Source organism: Ambystoma mexicanum, chromosome 4p, assembly GCF_040938575.1.
Source record: "Ambystoma mexicanum isolate Mex_15411 chromosome 4p, UKY_AmexF1_1, whole genome shotgun sequence".
NCBI lineage: Eukaryota > Metazoa > Chordata > Amphibia > Caudata > Ambystomatidae > Ambystoma > Ambystoma mexicanum.
The window spans coordinates 183498034-183521912 of record NC_090927.1 but is presented as its reverse complement, the minus strand read 5'-3'; the positions used below and the strand labels follow the sequence as shown (position 1 = coordinate 183521912).

At 49.0% G+C, this 23879-nt stretch overlaps 1 protein-coding gene across 1 annotated transcript in view; it reads left to right on the top strand.

Moving 5' to 3' along the window:
• Positions 1–23879, top strand: part of LOC138453120 (fibrinogen-like protein 1) — a 360090-nt gene that overhangs the window by 789 nt on the left and 335422 nt on the right. The gene's annotated exons all lie outside the window — the stretch shown is intronic.

Genomic DNA, 23879 nt, shown 5'->3' with positions numbered 1-23879 from the left:
AAATGACAGTATTTACAGATATACATACAGATGTGCGATCCAGTGCTGACGGATACAGTTTCTTAAGTATTAAAGAATGACAATCATGCGGTTATTTGGCGAATGTTATCACTCAATTCAAGTGCCTGCAATTATGAACCCTTCTGTGATATTGCCAGCATGGTATGGATGCATGTCTGTCTACGGCCCATATCTGAGACACGTTCCTGGTGCAGCCTCCTATGCCAGCGCTAGTAAGAATGATCATGGGCGCCTTGGCATGGGCAGGACCTGTGTTAATTATGGGGAAATTGGTTTGCCAAATCTAGAGGAATTGCAGACCATGCTGTGTAACTGATGTGGGTTGTGAACTGCCGCCTTTCATCACTGTAGATCTGTCTATTCTGAACTGTAGTCAGTAATGCATTCTAATAACATAACTTTGAGACATAGCGTAAGTTTCCGTTGTGTAAAAAATGGCACACGTTCACGTGAAATAGCAAAGCAGTATTTTCGGGACAGGATGTTTGGGCGCGGCCCGTTTGGCGCCGGCTGTCTTGGCGCGGACGTTTGTCCGCATGTCCCGTTATGGCGAACTCTTTTGCCACAACCAGTAAGGCACGGGGACCTTTGGACGCTGGACGCAGGACGTTTCAGCAATGGACAGCGCCTCCCAGGCACCATTGAGCAAGTGAGAGAGGGGATATTGGGTGGCATTTTGGGGAGCGGGTGGCACCTCAATTTCCCACACTGTGCCAGTAAGTGTGGGCAGGAGTGGCAAGGAGACTGGGCTTTTAGCCGAGATTGGCAATGACAGGTCCTATTGGGTAGGGATGCCACAGGACGCCGTGCGCTCGGAGTGCTTTAACGCATGCTGGCAGTGAGAGGCGAACAGCGACTCGGCAGAAAGAGTGTAATCTGAACCGAGGCGTCTCCGTGCACCCAGAATTTAAACCTTTCACCCACAAGAGGGAAACGTGTGACAAAAAAGCATAGGATTTCACATGTATAGCAGAGAATACCTGCAACAGGGCGCCAAAGGTGCATGTGCGCCAACCATTGGCTCTGCTTTCACCTCTGCCCCCCAGGCCGGCACACACCCCACTTTTATACTCCCCTCTGCCAGTTTTCCCAAATACACTGGAGCCTCTTCCCCGTCTGCCGCCCTGATCCACCCCACCTTCACCAGCTCCGCTTGACAACATGCCATGGCTACACTGCACCCCCCACCCATGCCCTGCCATCAGGGAAAGATAGCCACTCTCCAAGTTCGGAGCACCCCACCCCGACTTTCTATCTAGTCCAAGTGTAAGTGCCCTCGCGGGAAATCTGGTGCCATCCTGGCCATCCGTTCTATGCCATGGCAGACTCTCTGCTATGCCAGTCTGCAATCCACGCCATGTGACATACGGCACCAACTACTATGTCATCCCTTGTGTCATGCAGTCGCGTATTACTATGCCAGTCCCAGTACCATGCCACCACTCCAGCATGGCAATCTAATGTGTCATGCCGGAACCTGTGCCATCTGTGCTATCTCATCGTGCCATGCCAAGGATTTACTGTCAGCTCGACAGTCCTTATACCCAGAGCAGCCAGCGCCATGTTCTATAGTCACCCATGTGCCATGGCAACCCAAGTACTGTTAGCCGGTGTTGCTATGTCAGCAGCTGAACCATGCTGGACACGTGCGCTGTGCCAGCTCATATACCATGCAATCCCCTTGGGCTGTACTAGCCTCAGGTGCTGAACCAGATCTATGCAGAGATAACAGACGGACCTGTGCAGACTCCGTACCACGCTGTGCTCAGGACCATGCCAGCCTGTGGCGTGCCCAGAAAGGATAACTTCAGGACATGCAATATCCTGTGCACCGTTCATAACTCACCATGTGCAAGTCAGTGCCAAAGTCGGCAATGACAGCGCCATGCCCTCCCAGTGCCTTGTGCAAGTCAGTGCCACGGCCTGCAAGGACAGTGCCATGCCACCCTAGCGCCCTGTGCAAGTCAGTGCCACTGCCTGCAATGTCAGCGCCATGCCCATGCAGTGCCCTGTGCAAGCCAGTGCCACAGCCTGCAAGGACAGTGCCATGCCGCCCTAGCGCCCTGTCCAAGCCAGTGCCACAGCCTGCAATGACAGTGCCATGCCGCCCTAGCGCCCTGTGCAAGTCAGTGCCACAGCCTGCAATGACAGCGCCATGCCCTCCCAGTGCCCTGTGCAAGCCAGTGCCACAGCCTGCTATGACAGCTCCATGCCGCCCTAGTGCCCTGTGCAAGTCAGTGCCACAGCCTGCAATGACAGCGCCATGCCCTCCCAGTGCCTTGTGCAAGCCAGTGCCACAGCCTGCAATGACAGGCCATGCTCTCCCAGTGCCCTGTGCAAGCCAGGGCCACAGCCTGAAATGACAGTGCCATGCCCCCCTAGCGCCCTGTGCAAGTCAGTGCCACAGCCTGCAATGACAGCGCCATGCCCTCCCAGTGCCTTGTGCAAGCCAGTGCCACAGCCTTCAATGACAGTGCCATGCCCTCCCAGTGCCCTGTGCAAGCCAGGGCCACAGCCTGAAATGACGGTGCCATGCCGCATTAGCGCCCTGTGCAAGTCAGTGCCACGGCCTGCAATAACAGCTCCATGCCCTCCCCGTGTCCTGTGCAAGCCAGTGCCACAGCCTGCAATGACAGTGCCATGCCGCCCTAGTGCCCTGTGCAAGTCAGTGCCACGGCCTGCAATGACAGCGCCATGCCCTCCCAGTGCCGTGTGCAAGCCAGTGCCACAGCCTGCAAGGACAGTGCCATGCCGCCCTAGCACCCTGTGCAAGCCAGTGCCACAGCCTGCAATGACAGTGCCATGCCACCCTAGCACCCTGTGCAAGTCAGTGCCACTGCCTGCAATGACAGCACCATGCCCTCCCCGTGCCCTGTGCAAGCCAGTGCCACAGCCTGTAATGACAGTGCCATGCCGCCCTAGCGCCCTGTGCAAGCCAGTGCACAGCCTTTAAGGACAGTGCCATGCCGTCCTAGCGCCCTGTGCAAGCCAGTGCCACAGCATGCAATGACAGCATCATTCCCCCCCAGTGCCCTGTGCAAGTCAGTGCCACTGCCTGCAATGACAGCACCATGCCCTCCCCGTGCCCTGTGCAATCCAGTGCCACAGCCTGCAATGACAGTGCCATGCCGCCCTAGCGCCCTGTGCAAGCCAGTGCCACAGCCTGCAATGACAGCATCATGCCCTCCCCGTGCCCTGTGCAAGCCAGTGCCATGGCCTGCAATGACAGTGCCATGCCGCCCTAGCGCCCTGTGCAAGTCAGTGCCACGGCCTGCAATGACAGCGCCATGCCCTCCCAGTGCCCTGTGCAAGCCAGTGCCACAGCCTGCAAGGACAGTGCCATGCCGCCCTAGCGCCCTGTCCAAGCCAGTGCCACAGCCTGCAATGACAGCGCCATGCCCTCTCAGTTCCCTGTGCAAGCCAGTGCCACAGCCTGCAAGGACAGTGCCATGCCGCCCTAGCGCCCTGTCCAAGCCAGTGCCAAAGCCTGCAATGACAGTGCCATGCCGCCCTAGCGCCCTGTCCAAGCCAGTGCCACAGCCGGCAATGACAGTGCCATGCCGCCCTGGCGCCCTATGCAAGTCAGTGCCACAGCCTGCAATAACAGTGCCATGCCATCCTAGCGCCCTGTCCAAGCCAGTGCCACAGCCTGGAATGACAGTGCCATGCCCTCCCAGTGCCCTGTGCAAGCCAGTGCCACAGCCTGCAAGGACAGTGCCATGCCACCCTAGCGCCCTGCCCAAGCCAGTGCCACAGCCTGCAATGACAGTGCCATGCCCTCCCAGTGCCCTGTGCAAGCCAGGGCCACAGCCTGAAATGACAGTGCCATGCCGCCCTAGCGCCCTGTGCAAGTCAGTGCCACAGCCTGCAATGACATCGCCATGCCCTCCCAGTGCCTTGTGCAAGTCAGTGCCACAGCCTGCAATGACAGTGCCATGCCGCCCTAGCGCCCTCTTCAAGCCAGTGCCACGGCCTGCAATGACAGCTCCATGCCCTCCCCGTGTCCTGTGCAAGCCAGTGCCACAGCCTGCAATGACAGTGCCATGCCGGCCTAGAGCCCTGTACAAGTCAGTGCCACAGCCTGCAAGGACAGTGCCATGCCGCCCTAGCGCCCTGTCCAAGCCAGTGCCACAGCCTGCAATGACAGTGCCATGCCCTTCCAGTGCCCTGTGCAAGCCAGTGCCACAGCCTGCAAGGACAGTGCCATGCCGCCCTAGCACCCTGTGCAAGCCAGTGCCACAGCCTGCAATGACAATGCCATGCCACCCTGGCGCCCTGTGCAAGTCAGTGCCACGGCCTGCAATGACAGCGCCATGCCCTCCCAGTGCCCTGTGCAAGCCAGTGCCACAGCCTGCAATGACAGCTCCATGCCGCCCTAGCGCCCTGTGCAAGTCAGTGCCACAGCCTGCAATGACAGCGCCATGCCCTCCCAGTGCCTTGTGCAAGCCAGTGCCACAGCCTGCAATGAGAGGCCATGCCCTCCCAGTGCCCTGTGCAAGCCAGGGCCACAGCCTGAAATGACAGTGCCATGCCTCCCTAGCGCCCTGTGCAAGTCAGTGCCACAGCCTGCAATGACAGCGCCATGCCCTCCCAGTGCCTTGTGCAAGCCAGTGCCACAGCCTTCAATGACAGTGCCATGCCCTCCCAGTGCCCTGTGCAAGCCAGGGCCACAGCCTGAAATGACAGTGCCATGCCGCCCTAGTGCCCTGTGCAAGTCAGTGCCACGGCCTGCAATGACAGCTCTATGCCCTCCCCGTGTCCTGTGCAAGCCAGTGCCACAGCCTGCAATGACAGTGCCATGCCGCCCTAGCGCCCTGTGCAAGTCAGTGCCACGGCCTGCAATGACAGCGCCATGCCCTCCCAGTGCCCTGTGCAAGCCAGTGCCACAGCCTGCAAGGACAGTGCCATGCCGCCCTAGCGCCCTGTGCAAGCCAGTGCACAGCCTTCAAGGACAGTGCCATGCCGCCCTAGCGCCCTGTGCAAGCCAGTGCCACAGCGTGCAATGACAGCATCATGCCCCCCAGTGCCCTGTGCAAGTCAGTGCCACTGCCTGCAATGACAGCACCATGCCCTCCCCGTGCCCTGTGCAAGCCAGTGCCACAGCCTGCAAGGACAATGCCATGCTGCCCTAGCGCCCTGTGCAAGCCAGTGCCACGGCCTGCAATGACAGCACCATGCCCTCCCCGTGCCCTGTGCAACCCAGTGCCATGGCCTGCAATGACAGTGCCATGCCGCCCTAGCGCCCTGTGCAAGTCAGTGCCACGGCCTGCAATGACAGTGCCATGCCCTCCCAGTGCCCTGTGCAAGCCAGTGCCACAGCCTGCAAGGACAGTGCCATGCCGCCCTAGCGCCCTGTCCAAGCCAGTGCCACAGCCTGCAATGACAGCGCCATGCCCTCCCAGTGCCCTGTGCAAGCCAGTGCCACAGCCTGCAAGGACTGTGCCATGCCGCCCTAGCGCCCTGTCCAAGCCAGTGCCAAAGCCTGCAATGACAGTGCCATGCCGCCCTAGCGCCCTGTCCAAGCCAGTGCCACAGCCGGCAATGACAGTGCCATGCCGCCCTGGCGCCCTGTGCAAGTCAGTGCCACAGCCTGCAATAACAGTGCCATGCCGCCCTGGCGCCCTGTGCAAGTCAGTGCCACAGCCTGCCATAACAGTGCCATGCCACCCTAGCGCCCTGTCCAAGCCAGTGCCACAGCCTGGAATGACAGTGCCATGCCCTCCCAGTGCCTTGTGCAAGCCAGTGCCACAGCCTGCAATGACAGTGCCATGCCCTCCCAGTGTCCTGTGCAAGCCAGGGCCACAGCCTGAAATGACAGTGCCATGCCGCCCTAGCGCCCTGTGCAAGTCAGTGCCACAGCCTGCAATGACATCGCCATGCCCTCCCAGTGCCTTGTCAAGCCAGTGCCACAGCCTGCAATGACAGTGCCATGCCCTCCCAGTGCCCTGTGCAAGCCAGGGCCACAGCCTGAAATGACAGTGCCATGCCGCCCTAGCGCCCTGTACAAGTCAGTGCCACGGCCTGCAATGACAGCGCCATGCCCTTCCAGTGCCCTGTGCAAGCCAGTGCCACAGCCTGCAAGGACAGTGCCATGCCACCCTAGCACCCTGTGCAAGCCAGTGCCACAGCCTGCAATGACAGTGCCTTGCCACCCTAGCGCCCTGTGCAAGTCAGTGCCACTGCCTGCAATGACAGCACCATGCCCTCCCCGTGCCATATGCAAGCCAGTGCCACAGCCTGCAATGACAGTGCCATGCCGCCCTAGCGCCCTGTGCAAGCCAGTGCACAGCCTTCAATGACAGTGCCATGCCACCCTAGCGTCCTGTGCAAGTCAGTGCCACGGCCTGCAATGACAGCGCATGCCCTCCCAGTGTCCTGTGCAAGCCAGTGCCACAGCCTGCAAGGACAGTGCCATGCCGCCCTAGCGCCCTGTGCAAGCCAGTGCCACAGCGTGCAATGACAGCATCATTCCCCCCAGTGCCCTGTGCAAGTCAGTGCCACTGCCTGCAATGACAGCACCATGCCTTCCCCGTGCCCTGTGCAAGCCAGTGACACAGCCTGCAATGACAGTGCCATGCCGCCCTAGCGCCCTGTGCAAGCCAGTGCCACAGCCTGCCATGACAGCACCATGCCCTCCCCGTGCCCTGTGCAAGCCAGTGCCATGGCCTGCAATGACAGTGCCATGCCGCCCTAGCGCCCTGTGCAAGTCAGTGCCACGGCCTGCAATGACAGCGCCTTGCCCTCCCAGTGCCCTGTGCAAGCCATTGCCACAGCCTGCAAGGACAGTGCCATGCCGCCCTAGCACCCTGTCCAAGCCAGTGCCACAGCCTGCAATGACAGCGCCATGCCCTCCCAGTGCCCTGTGCAAGCCAGTGCCACAGCCTGCAATGACAGTGCCATGCCGCCCTAGCGCCCTGTCCAAGCCAGTGCCACAGCCTGCAATGACAGTGCATTGCCGCCCTAGCGCCCTGTGCAAGCCAGTGCACAGCCTTCAATGACAGTGCCATGCCACCCTAGCGTCCTGTGCAAGTCAGTGCCACGGCCTGCAATGAAAGCGCCATGCCCTCCCACTGCCCTGTGCAAGCCAGTGCCACAGCCTGCAAGGACAGTGCCATGCCGCCCTAGCGCCCTGTGCAAGCCAGTGCCACAGCGTGCAATGACAGCATCATGCCCCCCAGTGCCCTGTGCAAGTCAGTGCCACTGCCTGCAATGACAGCACCATGCCCTACCTGTGCCCTGTGCAAGCCAGTGCCACAGCCTTCAATGACAGTGCCATGCCGCCCTAGCGCCCTGTGCAAGCCAGTGCCACAGCCTGCAATGACAGCACCATGCCCTCCCCGTGCCCTGTGCAAGCCAGTGCCATGGCCTGCAATGACAGTGCCATGCCGCCCTAGCGCCCTGTGCAAGTCAGTGCCACGGCCTGCAATGACAGCGCCATGCCCTCCCAGTGCCCTGTGCAAGTCAGTGCCATAGCCTGCAAGGACAGTGTCATGCCGCCCTAGCACCCTGTCCAAGCCAGTGCCACAGCCTGCAATGACAGTGCCATGCCACCCTGCCGCCCTGTGCAAGTCAGTGCCACAGCCTGCAATAACAGTGCCATGCCGCCCTGCCGCCCTGTGCAAGTCAGTGCCACAGCCTGCAATAACAGTGCCATGCAACCCTAGCACCCTGTGCCAGCCAGTGCCACAGCCTGCAATGACAGCATCATGACCCCCAGTGCCCTGTGCCTGCTGGAGGCAGCAGCTCTGTGCTCCTCACCTGGTGCAGTGGCCCAGGACAGCACGTTTATGCGCGACGATTTGGCATGAGGGCCGTTTTCACACTCAGCTGCAATGTCAGCCGCGTCCAAATGACCCTTGCGCCAAAAGGCTCACGCCGAATTGGCTTTTGTGCCACTTTGGCAGTGCCAAAAGAGGCTCTGTGGCCAAAATCGCATGCCGAAATGGCCACGCCAAAACGGGGTGTACCACAGTATTTTTGGTTTTGGCACATACAGTGGCACTTTGCCATGACCTTGTGGCCCACACAAGCTCCAGAGAGGGAAGCTACATGCTACCTGCTACAGAAAGCAGGGAGAAGGGAAAGGGCGTCGAGAAGCATCATATCCCGTTGCCATGGCGACCGGCAAGGCTATTGGTATGCATTGGCTGAATCACAGAATGTTATTTTTCTTTCCATACTTTCCTCCACCAGCAGGTCTCAGACAGGCAGGCATAAGTAAACAAAGACTGCAGACTCCTGTAATTTGGTCTGAGTCGGATCCACAGTCTGTTACTGGAGTCTATATTTTTGTTGGGTCGAAGCATCTGGGGCAGTTGATTTTAACTCTTGATGGGAAATAATATATTGATAAGAATAATGTAAGAATTAGCGATAACTTTAACAAACACATCGCTGCATTCTTATGTTTACTTGCTCAATTATTTGTAATATACATGTCCATATGTGAGAGATGTCTCTTTGCACGCTGCAAGTGGAACATGGGTCTTCACCGTGTCCTGGCGTACTTGCATCCCGTAAAAGAATCGCGCAGTGTGGAGAGGTGCGTGGGGATGTGTGAGCAGTTTGGGGTTCCTAGTCAAGTTAGGAGGTGGGCGAGGAGTGGGAGCCTAGGGTCCCTTTGGGGGTTAGAGATGAGGAACTGGCACAGAAGTGAATGGGGAGGGAGAGGAGCGGTGGGAGACTGAGGTAAGTGCGGGTGTGGAGTGTAATGTTGGATGCCTTTAAGGAATAACGAGTCCCTGCTAAGGGCTCGTGCTGATGTCCCATGTCTGTGATCATGTGACCAATGTAATAAACAGGATGAGCTGTTTCCCACTCATTAGTCAGATCCACCAGACTCCTGCCTGATGTGTACTCTTTGCAGCGCTGCCCGGTGCTGCGTTCCAGGCAGAGGGCCTGCCCTGCAGAGCCCTCCAACATGGCAGTGCCCCTGTGAGCCAACGCAGTCTACCCGTAAATATCAGAGCCCCTGGGTGGCAACTCTGCATCATTGTTTCCGGACACCCTGTATGGAAACGCCAGCTGTGTGTGCTGTAATGGCCTGGTTGCCCCCCGGCCATGGTGTGCCCGTGTGACCACCCTGTTATTGCGTTGTCGTCTGGGTGCCCCCAGCGACCATGTGCCTGGGCCCTGTGGCCTGGGGGTCCAGACATAGCATGAAGGTTAGGACAGGGGAGAAAGGAAGGGGTGGAATTCTTGGGAGCTTGAAGCAGGTGGTGTGCGGTGAAGGTGAAGGTCGGGACCCCACTTCAAATTGATATTGACATTGTATTTCTATCGCGCTCGTACACAGCTGTTTCAGAGCGCGACGAGGCAAGGGAAAGGAACAAGGGAGAACAGAACAGCGATCTTACTAGGCCCAGTGACATTGAGAACGCGCAAGCGCATGGGAGAGGGGGAGGGGAAAGTGCATGGGAGGGGCGGGAGGTGTTAAGTGCTGAGCAAATAAATAAAAACAAAAATAAAATAAATAATAAAAGCAAGAAACAGTGGCAAGTGCTCGGGGAAATAAGCAAGGAGGTTTGGCCTGGGCAGCAAGCGAGAGAGCTCTGATGTGTTTCCAGCATGGAAAGATGCGTACTGCCAAGGCAGTCAGAGCGCAGGCATGGAACCGTCCATGTGCACAGTGTGTGTGTGTGTGTGTGTGTGGGTGTGTGTAAAATGGACACCGAGGCTAAATCCAGCTCTCCCCTCATCCACACTCATTCTGGATTACCTCCCACTTGTAATAGGATTGCGCCCACGTAGCAGAAGACTTCGCCATCATATTGATGACATTACACTAACATTCACTCCATATTTTTATGAAATCTGATCCAGCCAATCCCCCGTCTATCTAGTGGTCGAAGTGTACGAAAAGAAGTAGTGGAACTATGTTCCCTGCTAGCCTGCAGCCACACCCAAAAACCCCTTCACCACAGCGCCTCCCACACACAATACAAACCCCCAAACACATGCACCTGCTGTTTAAGGGAACGTTCAGCGTAGTGACCCGAAATTGCAAGCTTCAACTTCTTCCTACACTGTTTTTTAAAACAAAACCGTTCGGGAACGGTTTCTTTTTCAAATAAAAGTATAGGAGCAGTAAAACGAACTTTTAAAAAGTAGAGGAGCACCGTTCCCGACCGCTCCCGCTCACTTCGACCACTGCGTCTATCAGACTAAAGCAGCAACAATGCACCCAGTCTGCTAACCCCTACCCCGTCACAACACAGCATTCATGAGCTGCTCCCTGTCATCTGTACCAAACATCTACTTAACATGTTCCGCTGAAACTTCAACACTACCAAGACCTCAGCCCTTGTACTCCCTCCACCTTCAGACAACCTTGGCAGCTGCCTCACGCCCTCTCAAAAGGAATCCTTGCCTTCTTAAGAGTTTACACTTTTTTGGGCAGTAACGGAATTACCACTGTTTTTAATGCACCACCGAATTCCGTGTTAGGAGGAAAAGTGGAGGATTAACCCCCTAGCCTGGCTGGAGGTAAATTCTCCACATTTCCGCAAAAAATTCTTGGCAATCCCGCTCGCGGAAATTCTGCCAAAATCCCCATGGAGTCCTATGGACTCCAAAAATGGGGACTGACACCACCCTACTACCATTTGTAAGCCCGCTGTACACCCACAGGACCAAGTGAGGTAACAGTAATTGAGTTTGGCTGTATTTCCGCAGATTTACTGCCAAAACACCACCAAACTCATACTGAGGCTGCTCGTCTCCCCATGCAATTTCTTCAACAACTTCAAGGCCAAAACCACAGGAATCCCAACAAGGTCCTATCCACACCTAGCTGCTGTCCTAGTCTATTAATTCATTTCATATATAGGAAGGTGCATTGGTGAAGGTTGGGGAGAGTTATCAGATGTTAAATAGGATTTAAGACAATGCTACCAGCCTCCTAGGACTACCAACTCTGCACGCCCCAAGAGCAACAATCAGACAGGATGAATATTTCTGGTGAAGTCCCAGACCCCTGAGCACTAAGAAACCGTAAAAACGAAAGAATGTTCTTAAGTATTATAATTGGGATACAGTGACCGTTTATACACATAATACATGCAATTAATAAAATAGACATTTTCTCTGATACAATCTTGTCACATGCATCTAACTATTAATACACTAAGGTCCTGATTCATAGAATTTATTGTGCGGCAAATAGGGACTTTGCGCGCCAAACCGCGCGTGAAATCCCATTCGTCGATTCATGGAAGTACATTTTTGTACTTTGCGAAGACTTTGCAAGCAGCAAGTGCCATGCCCGCCTGCACAGAGGGCAGATTAGGGGGCGGAACTCTGAAAATGAGGAAGAACAAGGGGAAAATGTGGGCATTATGAGGGACGGCCCACGGGCAGTCCATCTCACACCCACAAATGCGCGGAACGAAACGTGTTCATGGATCCAACCGCGCAACCTTCATCGGGGAAATGGACATGCAAAGCCATCATTCTATCTGCCACCCGAAGGCAGGTGTAGAGGCACGTGTGCATAGTATTCACCGCGCTGAGGTAAGATTACAAGTTGGATTTAGGGGTGCATGCATGCAATCGGGGTTCCGATCGGATTTAGGAGTGTGTGTAAGCAGTGTTGCGGGCACAGGGGGTTTGCACGCATATTTCCCGGGAAATTGCGACTTTTATGATACAAGGTACGCATGTTGTCGGGGTGCTGTGAGCAGTTATGCGGGACCATACACAGTGTCAGCGAGGTGTTCGCTTGGTTGTGGGGAAACCCACGCAGGGTTACCGGGGTGCATGAGTTCACGCCCGAGGACCGTGCTATGGTAGGTATTAGTGTCTGCATTTTCTTTGCAGAGGGGAGGGGAGGCATGTTGGGGTGTGTCATGCGCGAGCGGGCACACAAAGTCCTTCTCGCTGCGCGTACCTTGCGGGGTCTAAGCGCCCTTTTATATGAATCGGGCCCTAATACTCGTTTCAAACTTATAGAACATGAATTATTATAATAACAATAGTAGTTTTTGAATTAATGTTCACTAAAGGTATAATGAGAAGAGTGTGAGATGCACACACCAAAGACTTGTTTTCAGACTATATTGGCCCACCAAGGATGTTGAGGCTCTGCCCCTTTTTTGTATTTTCCTGGGATGTGATATGGGACCAGGGACATTTAGTCATCTTATTTGGGCTGATGAACTCGAGTATTCATGGGTCACCTATGACGGCCATAGTTGATGTCCGCCTGTCTGTCTTATCATTTATCATTCAGGTATGTCTTTTAAGTGTTCTCTTTTCATGCCTTTATTGGTCTACTCTTTCATTTGTTTCATTACTCTTACTGCATCCTCTGTTTCCAAATGAGTACTCGAGTGAGTGGGACTTAACATCCAGGTAACACCTGATTCACAGTGACAGAGTCTTGCTCGAAGGAAGCCCTTATTTCTTTAAATAACAGCGAATTGGAGGCTATATTTGTGTTTCTGCAAGGAAGACTTAAAAAAAAAGAACAAAGAACTGCCACATGCACAATAACCCTTTTGAGCTATTTAACTTGGTTGGGATACTCTGACCTGCTGGGCGCATGCAAATCTCTGCAGTAGTCACTTTCACTCACTCAGCTATCTTACTTGGGGTAGATGCTGTACAAGGCACATGGAGTGGGCGCTGCATCAGCTTTTGTGCCCCCCCCACATCTGCTTGCCCTCGCTGCCCCCAATTGTAGGTTTTGTTGACTTGACCTCACTCACATAAATAGCTGTCATCAGGAAAGACACAGCACAAATCAAAAACGGTGACTGAGGCTTCCCTGATAACAAATGCCAGCAATTGAGTCAATAAAACATTTCACTGTTAGCACAACTTCGTTTTTCGCATGCATACATTTTTTAAATTCTGATGGGGTGTTAGCACTTACATGTCAGGGGAAAGCTTGGAAGGGTCAGAGGGAACAGGATACAACTCATTTTCACTGCAGTCTTAAGTGTCTAGTTTCAGTTGTGAAGGGAAGAGTTATAGCTGCTTTTAACATTGAAGTTTCAGCAGAAAAGTCTCAGTAAAATGTGTAATGAAGCCTTGAACATCACAATTGGTCAAGAATGCCCACAGAAAGAAAGTGACTCGCAAAATAAAGCTACTTTTCAACGCATGGGGCTGGGAGGATAGCTCGGAGGCAATTTGCACAAGACAGAGCAGCATGGCCGTCCTCTCACTTGGGGCCCCCTTCCAGGGTAGCCGGTAAAACCCGCCAGTAGGCGGCAGGTTACCGGAAACCCCATAACACTGTTTCCACCGCCTGACTTCCTGTGCCAACGGTATATAATGTCAGGCGGCGGGAATGGTAAATCCCCATTCCCATGGAGTCCCAGAGGACTCCATGGGAATGGGGACACTGAAGCACCGTTAGCAACAGTGCTGGTGCTTCAGGGAAACGCATGCCGGTAGCGGCCTGAACTCCAGGCAGGTCAGGCCTGTCAGGACTTCCGTGCCCTTCCAGGCAGGCTCTTAGTTTGCCGTTCCAGAAAGGGTGCAGGTACGTTGCTACTGGCACCATTATTTCCGGACTGCCAAACTCATAATGAGGTCCTTAGAGGCTGGACTGAAGTGCTATTGAAGAACCCAATTACATTTTTTTTTGTCCATGAGGTCTATTAGCTTAAGATGAAAAGAAAAGTGGGTTTGCATTCTGGGACTTGTAGTCTTCCATTCACGCTGTGGCAAATACAGGTACAAAGATACTCTTTTGATTTAAAACGTTTGTATTCGGCTTAACATATTGTAAGGTTGCTTTGGGTGATTTGTGTACTTTGCAAGTAACCTTTACAAGACAGTAGTTTTGTGGTTTTTGAAAGCCAAACCAAACAGTTGTACTAACTAGAGCTTGGAAGCTATGTGGTAAATTGCTTAAATTGCTAGTTTCATATCCTGGCTTCACTGCTTAACAAAAGAGTGTGATCCTGGGCAAATAATTTGATCCATCCCAACCACAGCATTACCGTCCTGGAATGTAGCAATATAAATGTAGTGGCCTGATGTGGATTACATTTCATAATTTGCTACTAACATGACACTAGTTCCCATAAACACACATTGACGAAAACGCCCATGCAAGTGAAATGGCAGCATTCTCTGAAGTTAGGCCCTCCTCCAACACTTGGTACTGACATCTTTTTCTGTGATTTCGTTTTTTTTTAATTTTCAAATTTTTATTTTGGTCGATGTATTAAATGTTTTGCTTCTGATTATGTTATTTTTAGCACTATTTTTTTTAGGACCTCTAATGCCTTTATTAGGCTTCCCTTTTAGACACCTGAACAGCCTAATCATGGAGGGTCCTTAATTGCTTGGACTCCTTCTGCTGTGCTAGAGCCTTCTTAGGTCCAGGTCCATTCGCCTAGACATTTAAATGTTAAAAAGTTGTTAGAAAAGGTCCCGATGAGAAAAAATAAACGTGCTTAAAAGTTATTGTCAGTCGCCCACGTTCTGCTGCCCTTTTGTTCTGAGGGTGGGATGGGTAGGAGACATTCTCATGGGAGAAGAGGGAACAGGCACAGCTTTCCCTGCAAACACTGCAGAAAGTGAGTTTCTTTCTAATTGCCAAGTAGAGTGACAGCACTCACCTTAAGCTTTGAGAAGTACCCCCCCCCCCCGAGTCCCACACTGTAGTGGCCCAAAGAAATTGCTTTGCCTCAGATAGTAGGCCTCGGCTGGAACAGGCACCCAGTGCCAGTGGAACTAATGAGTCATGGTTAGTTCTCTGAAGAAAGCTTAAGTCATTTCTTAAGTTGAACAAGTTGGAAACAGGGTATCCTACTACATGAAGTCATGTGAAATGGCGACAAAGAACCGCATGTGAAAGATCCTTTTGATCTGCTCCAGGCCCTGGAGAGGATGTTGGATGAGCTTGGTAAATGCTGCTGTTCCAACATTCACACGGTCTACCAGTTTCTCTTGTAAATTGTTGTCGTGTGTCCTGTATCTCTTTCCATGTGCACCTGTCTCAGACAGGGACATCTTAAGGAATGTTGAAGCCTGGTACACAGATGTTGGTAGAATACCCAACCATCTAGGTTTAGACCGGCCTGACCGTACTTTTAGATCTATATCCAGTTTACTTAAGCTGGAAAGATAGCTCAGCCGGTTGAACGCTTGCTGCTGAGATCTGTTTGTAATTCGCAAGTTCAAATCCCGTCCATGCCAACTCAGACTTTCATTCTTCAGAGGTTGATAAATGAGAACCAACTTCGTTTAGGATGACACGTGTGTTCTATGTACAGCACTTCGGCGTACGTGCTATATAAATAACACATCTTTACTGACAATACATTCGTTTTTTATCGCTCCTGTGCCTCAGTTTTATTTTAAAGAAAGACTCAGAAGCCAGGGACAGTCAGTGGCGGGGCAGTGGAAGCGACCTTTGGGCTTTTAAGGTATGTGTTAGGCTGTAAATTGCGTTGACCTGGAATTTATCACTCATTTGTCAAATAAGGGCCGCTCAGGAGGTAGAAATTAATGGAAAATGGGCCATGGTGGCAAGTTGACGGTGACCCTTTTCAGGTGCAAAATTCCAAATCCTCATTCAAAGTTTTAATGTTAGGGCTGTTACTTTTGCATTTTAAAGCAAAATCCAGACAACAGGCCTCATTGGCTATTTGGTGTATTTGTGAAAGAAAAGATAAACTTTTAAATTAAAGAAATGTACATATTTGCCTGCTGTTTTGAAAGCAAAAAAGTACTTTTTTGCAAAACTGCAAATTTGATTTAAACCCATGCAGAACAATTTATTGGATGCCTATTTTCAACACTGAAAAAAGCAAGAATGTTTATTAATAATAAAACCAGCCCACAGCAGACTGCAGACACTTGAAGTTATTGCAGTGTCACGTGCGAATAGGGCATCCAGGCCTGCCTCCTTTTCTTACATTCTGTCACTTGCAGCTCTGCAATAGGGAATGAAAAGCAAAACTATGAAGACCAGAATACAAAGAAACAGTCAGGTGGGAGGGGTTAATTCCTGTGCTGACATGGCGTGGGGGAAATGCATTTCTGCCTCACAACCACCATATATAACCAGCAGAGAGAGATGAGAAAGAAGCTGACTAGTGGCCAGTGTTTGCATTTTAGCCAACGCCAATCTGCATTTCCTTTGTGGTTCATACATTTGGGAAAAGGGGAACCAAAAGTCCCAGAATGAAAATTGCAGTTAAATGAACAGCCCTGGCTGCATGGCAGGTATCAGCTATGTAATGGGACCCCTTCTCTAACAGCTTCTATTTGGAATGAAGCCCCCTCTTTTAGCTCTATCTAGCGAACCAATGTCAAGTGACAGGTACTCCATTCATGTGCATCCCGCCCACATTAACCTTCAAGCCTCTTTGTAGATCTGCATTCATTTCCAATGGGGACAATTAAACTTCAATATTGAGACCCTGCAAGATTTGTCATCAGCATGAAATTGACCATTTTGTGACATAGAAAAGCATATTTTGTGGCACAAATATGTACTTGTCGCAGAATCTTTTCACATCTGTTGTTGATGGGAAGAGTACTAGAGAACTAGGTTGCAATAAAGAGGTAGTGTGTGTGAGTCTGCAAAAGAGCCAGATTGTCATTACTTGCACCTTTTTATGTAGATACTGCGATCAAGTTAACAGAGTTCTTGATATCCCTGGCTTGACTGAACAGTTTTTGTATTGCTCTACTTTTATGGTTTATTGTACAAGCCTATTTTATATTATTTCTTTTTCTATTGTGTTTCTTATTAATAGCAAACTATACACATTTATGGATATAAAATTCAACACAAATCTTACAAAACTGTCATCATCCCTATCCATAAAATACACATATATATCACATAAAATGCCTTTCCCATTAAAACTCAATATTATAAAAGCAGATATAAAAACCCCACATTATAATAGAAAATAAGATACATTATACATTGTCTGCCAATTTCATAAAAACTTCTTTTAAACATGCCACTTTTGCCACAATCAGTGATACCCGACTTCCTTCAGTTAATCGTGTCCATACATTAAATGGAATTACAGCCGAAACAGAGAGCACACATGTTCTCAAGTAAAATATTCTCCTGTTCCCAAATATAGGGCATTTCATCACCACATGATAAAGTGATTCCATACAATTTGTCTTACGCAACCTAAATGTGTTTTTATCTCTTTGTAGTCCATTTCTAGGGCCAATAAGTTCCAGCAATTGGAGGCAATTTAGGCAAAATGTCATATACCACGTGTGTATTCTTCCAATGGAAATTTCTTGAGGTATAACTGCAAGATTCTTTGATTCATATACAGTATAAACAAGTCCTTATAAAGCTTTAGTCTAGCCAGTTCTGACTCATCTTCTGTTCTCTTCCAGACCCTCATCCTTAATTTAATCACATCCTTTGACAAGTCTACTGTGATGTTTGTGGGTAAATTGATCTATTCTATCACTGTGCTGCACCGTAATTAGCGTCACCATTTTCGTTGGCGCAGTTACTGGAGGCACAGTGATCACATCGATTCAAACCATCTTCTACTCGGGAAGTGAATACGCTCTGGACCATACATCGCAGCAGGGGTAACTTGTGCCCTACACAATTCAGTCAGGGGACACAATTGTAAGGGTGTCCCTAATTATAAGGGTGTTCCTTAATTACGCTCACACCAGAGTAAATTACAGCCCTCTAGTGAAGTAAGGACAAGAGTCTATCTTGCAATGATAACAAGTTTATACTTTACAGAAATGAAGTTGAGGGCAAAGAACTCTGCTCCCTAAACGGTTCCATGTGATAATTTCGCCGGAAAAATATCGCCATACAAAAATATTGCCATATTTGTCCAGCGAAATTCACAATGGACCCTGCAGGGGACACCCCCGTAACCCCCGCATCACTTTTTAATGTGTGGGGGACAACCCCGCAACCCCCGCTCCCACATAATATCCCCAATAAAAATATCGCCTATGGCGAACCAAACGGCCATATTTACGGCGATATTTTTGTTGGGAATATTATTACCTGATACCCCCTAAACAGTCTTCTGTCTCTCATCCGTTCCTTTCTCCTCCCAAACTGGTTCCAGGCAGGGGTTTATATACTGCTGGCTTGCTAAAGTTGGGTCACTGGATAAGGGTATGGCTTCATCCAAAACCATCCTGCTTCCATACAAGGGATGCTCCAGTCTTCTTTTTTTCATTGTCAGTGATTTCTGGCAGGACATGCTACTTTACATATTGCTAGCCTATGCATAAATACACTGTAGCTCATGCTTTCCTTCATTTTGTTACCTATGAACATTTATATATAAAAACACTTTTCCGTCATTCTCTCCATATTTCATTCATTCTACTTCTATGTTTTTATCTGGTTCTGTAATCTCTTTTAACCCTTATTTCCATAATTATGTATTGTGTGCATCGAATTCTGCATTGTGTGCACTAGCTCCTTCCCAAAACAATGAAAACACACACGTCTTTGCCTTAATAACCTTCATAAGTGAGATGAAGGCTAATACCTTAGAGTTGCCACCCTTTCCTTATTCAGTTTTTTGTGAAGCATATTGGCAAAAACATACCCTAGATAAATAAACTGATCTACGTCTTCTACCTTGTGCCCCTTAATTGCCCATCGGAACGTCTTACTTTTCCTGTTCTTCTTCACCAACGTAATTCTGGATTTATCTGGGTTGATAACCAACCAGTTTTCCGTGATGTATTCCACAACCATATCCAATCTTAGCTGGAGTCCCATTGGGTTTTGATCCAAAACGATTGTACCATCAGCATATGTGATGCATTCAACCCTCAAATCCCCAACCACGGCGGAATTCCACAGATGTCCCACAGGTCCGATATATACAAATTTAAAAGGATCGGGCCAAGACAAACCCCTGTCTCGGGCCCTGCCCACCCTCACTGCCCTAGAGCGGTTCACTTTCACATTCAAACAACCTCTAACTCTCATAATTGAGTGAAAAAGAGCAGCATATTGTGAAGATCAGACTCAATGTCTCAACCTGCTAACTTCTTCCAAAGACAAGCCCGGTCAACTCTGTCGACGGCCGAGGATAAATCAAGGCAGGCCACATATAGGAAACCACTCAAGACACTGGCCACGTTAGCCAAACAAAGGGACAGAAGTAAGCCATTGGCTGCTGTTCCCATCCCTTTCCTGAAGCCAGTCTGAAATATACTCAGCCTGTTAGGCAAGGCGATCCAGCTTACCAAATCCTTCAAGACCAACCCTGCCAGTACTTTGGATGGGGTGTCTATTAGAGTAATGGGCCTGTAACTCAAAGGAGAGTCCCTACTAGGCACAATAATTGCCTCTGTCCAGGACCTTGGCAAAATCAAATTTCCAGCTACTTGCACAAAAATGTACATAGGATATCCGCCCATAACACTACATCACCTTTTAGAATGGTATTAGGCACGTCATCCGGCCCACACCCCCTGGAATTATTCATTTTTAGTAGAGTGAGTTCCACATCCTCCATTTCAAAATTCACTTTCAATGTATCATTGGAATGGCTAGGTGCATATATATATATAGGTGTTTAATATTAATATATTTACTGACCATTGTCATTTGTATTGGTGAAAATATTCCCTTCTGTGTTCTCAAATCCTCCAAGCACTGACATGACCACCCACTTTCCAACACCCCTAACACTCTCAGAATCTCCTTCATAACTTACACTCCCACACCACTCACTCTGCCAATGATGTGTCTACTTACTCCCACCCTCTCTACTTTCTGGCCCACCGCTTCCCCTCTGGCTCACTGCTCGCCCTCTAGCGCACTTCTCCCCCTCTAGCCCACCGCTCCCCCTTGGGCCCACTTCTCCCCCTCTGGTCCATCGTTCCCTCTCTAGCCCACTGCTCCTTCTCTGGCATACAGCTTTGAATCTGCTTTCTGGCCCACTGCTTTCCCACTCTGGCTCACCGCTTCCCTTCTGGACCACTGCTCACCTCATATGGTGACAAGCTTTGATTTATTTTTAAAATAACATTTTCTTTTTTTTTTTAAAGAATTGGCATTTTGCAAAAACTGATGTTTTTGTGTGTGTTTTTTCAAACCCGGCTGTTTTGCAGTATTTAAGGCTATTGCAAAATCGCTAAAAGCTGGGGGGTTTGATTATGGGTTAAAGGAGCACGATATCTAGAATATTGCTGTATCATATGCTTAACAAAAGCAACAACAAAGATAAAATGGTGAGATTTAATAACAGGCCAGCATCTGTGAAAGGCTAGGAGGAACTGGGAGAAGTCAGTTGCAAGTCAGAAAACCTGGCTCAGCCGCTTATCTCATCTGACAAAAAAGAAATACTTTTCTAGTGGAAAAAATATTCTGGGTGGAATTCATGACTGGCCTCGCACTCTAATAGGTCGGTAGGGATTGGGAATAGCATTCTTAATGCTGGATCTGCCTAAACCAGGTTTTATAAATTTGTGCTCGTATACAATTAATTTGGTTGGGCAGTGATGGAAACGTTTCTTAAAAATAGCCACAGCCCATTCTGTAATTGGTGTGCACTTTAAATAATGGTTAAAGAAGTACTCACCGTTTCTCGCCAGGAGATTCTTTTGGAATGTTGGCTTGAAGAGTTAATACACATCTTGTTAAAACCCAAGCAGCTTGACAGTCACTGGATCCAATTTTGTCACAACTAGCTCAGCTTTTCTAGGTCACAAATAATGCATAGTAAGTATGTCATTCAGTGAAATGTCATTTCTTTCCAACCTAATCATTTATTTTAATAATGAAAATTGCTTTAAAAAAAAACAAATTTAGCTACACTAAAACATAGCTGCAAACATTATGTTTTTCTCTTCTCTTGCTAATGTTCTAGAACTTTAAAAAATGGGTGTGTGAAGGTGGTGGGACTTCCAGAATGTGGACAGGGTTTCTTGTCTGGTTTTAGCTTCAAACAATGGTGGCAACCTTAGATATATGTGGAATCCCCAATAACCAATGAAATTAAGGCTTTGCAAAGCTCCTCTTGCCACACTGAACAGCAATTCATTGACAGTTCAACACTTCAACAAAAGCTCTGGTCAATTTCCACAGAGGGATTCCAGAGGAGGGAAATAGTTTCAGCACAGAGAAATGTTGACTTGTTTTTTAAACAACATATTTATTCATTTTGTTGCAGTGAAATATTTCTTTATTGCTCGAAAACCTCAGAAGTCATGCCTTTATAAAGCACACACAGTAGGAGAAGCATAACTCACTTTATGCTATGTTACATGGCATTTGTACAGTGCCTACTGCCATTGGTAGGGCTTTCAAGCGCTGTGGGGATGAACACCATTCGGAGGACTGTGGTCCAAGATGTGAGATATGAATGGTGGATTCCAAAATGCATGTGTGCATTTCTAGCCAGCACAAAGGTAGGTAGGGAATGGTGAGGTCCCTGATAGCAGCCCATGGGAATCAGATGAGAGGATGGGTGCTTTGACAATCTATGAGGATAGTAAGAGGGTCAAGGAGACGGATTATATGCACAGATGAACCAAATGGTTTTGTGGTGCTTAAATGCATTCTATTGGAAGTAGTGATGTGTGAAAGGTGCGTGAAGCCGGACTGTGATTGTTGCAGATGTATGCGGTTGGGTGGCTGTGCCTCAAGAGGAAAACAGATATATTCCATTGTGTTAGAGTGCTATCTAAGGCTTAACTGGAATCCATGTCATGATGACACGTCAGTTGCATTCATCCTAAAAATTACAAAAACAAGAGCTTAAGTAGAAGCACTTACCACCCTTGACTTGTAAGCAATATTCAATCAACACTACATCTAAGTCAATGCCTAGTCTGGGATGCTGAGGAAAACCCTTATTGATGTATTTTTATAATCGGTTCAGTACTCTGGATGACAACCCTTGTATAACACCTCCCTCTTAGAATCCCCCTGACCCCACTGAGCCAAGAAGTAGGTTTGTTTTGCAAATTAAAAGGTTTATTTGAAAAATTAAACAATATATATATATATGTCACACTTTTATAATAAATTCATATCTGATAGTAGACTTAGACATATGATGTTGATCAACAATGGGTAATCTGACACTAGCACACTTCTTTATAATCAATGAGGAGTTGGTGTAGGATGGATAAGGCAGCGAAAATACTTTTATGGTTTCAAATGGATGCAATGTTGAATGAAAGTGCAGTACAGAAACGAACTGATATGGTTTCACAAGATATCATATGTTCACTTTTCCCCTGGTGACAATTCACCCCACCCCCCTTATATGCAATGCAAGGAGATGGAAGTAACACACACAGTTCTCAGGAATGCAATTAAATACAATACGAAATTCAATTCCCACCCCAGCAAACTTAGAGAAAACAGGTATGAGTTTTAAAACACAGGCCCAAGTGCTTTGAATGTGGTGGCAGTGAAGTGAGAAATATGCTGAAATGCTTTTAATTCCCTTTAGGAGGTTCAGTGTGACTTAGAGATACTTGGGATGAGCCAAGGCTCACTTTAGCAATGATTCAGGGATGGTTATTAAGAGGCAAACACATTTTTAGCAAATATAAGCAAAAAGCTGCTATCTTTTTACAGGTAAAGAAATCAGGCCAAATCGCAAATCGCGGCAAAATTCGCGAGTGTGTGAATCGTGATTGCGGAAAAAGTATAAGGAGTAGGAAGTCGGTTCTAGGCTTGTTGGAAAGCTTAGATTCTAAGCTTTCAGAGGAAAGTTCCCTAGCACAAACGGTTCCAGAGATACGGACGATTTAATAAAGGTAGATTTTCGGATTTAAAGTAAAACTCAAAATGACAGGTGACAGCTTGCAGCTGCAGAATTGACAGGTGACAGTTGTGCAGCTTTAAAAATGACAGATGACACGATTTCTAGGAGGCAGTTCTACTTATGTTAGAATAGTTTGGATTAGATTATTTTAACTAAGAGATTGGTTCTGCACAGTTCTGCTAGGTACTCACAATATAAATTTGAAATAGGCCTCGCCACGGGTCTGGTCAGGTTTTGGACTGGACTCCGGTTCTGGTCTCGGCACTTCACAGTGATCTGGGTCAGCTCTCTGGTTCTGCTCACAGCGGTCTGGGTCACTCTGGATCTCTGGTCTGGTCTCTGGCAATTGTTCTTGGCAAAAGAATTCAAACAGCTCGCCCGGCTGTGGAATAGTTTGCAAATGATTTTAAGGATGCTGAGGCCTGCTGAGAAGAGTTCTCAATGTGTGGGTTTAGGCCCTTGCTTTAAGTTCTGAAGTAAAGTTCTGGTCTTTGGAAATTGATGGATTTGAAGTCTGGATCTCTGGATGTGAAGTCGTCGGTCAGCATGCTCCGCAGCAAATAGAATTGAATGTCTCTACCTGTCCCAGCAGTCTCTTTTTATGTGTTTTGAAAATGGGTGTGTGCCTGGGCCTAGCTAAACCTGCCCCTCTCTACTTGTCATTGGCCCAATTCTCCCCTCTCCCATGATTGGGGGAAGGTAATGGATTGTCATCATGATGAGGTCTGTTTATGGGTCAGAGGATCCTCCCCTGGTCAGTTTGCCCACAAATCTATATTTGATTCAAATACATCTTTGCCAGATATACAATTTGTTGAAATTACATGTGCACGTTATATATTCCTTATGGTCCATGCTTGTCCGCCTCTGATCTTCCTGGGGGCTTGCATTAAAAAATGACAACATTTTGCGCTTTTTAACTGGTTTTGCAATATCGGACATTTACCCAAAATTACACACATGTGCGCAAGGAGTATGGACATTAATTGATGAAGTGTCAGATTTTTAACATGCAGACATTTGGCGTGAGACCCTATTTTCCGCTAGCAACCCCCAGAATACACCACAGGGTCCTAACGCCTCTCAAAATGTTCACAGAAAAATCACAAAAATAATGATATTACTTATATAATT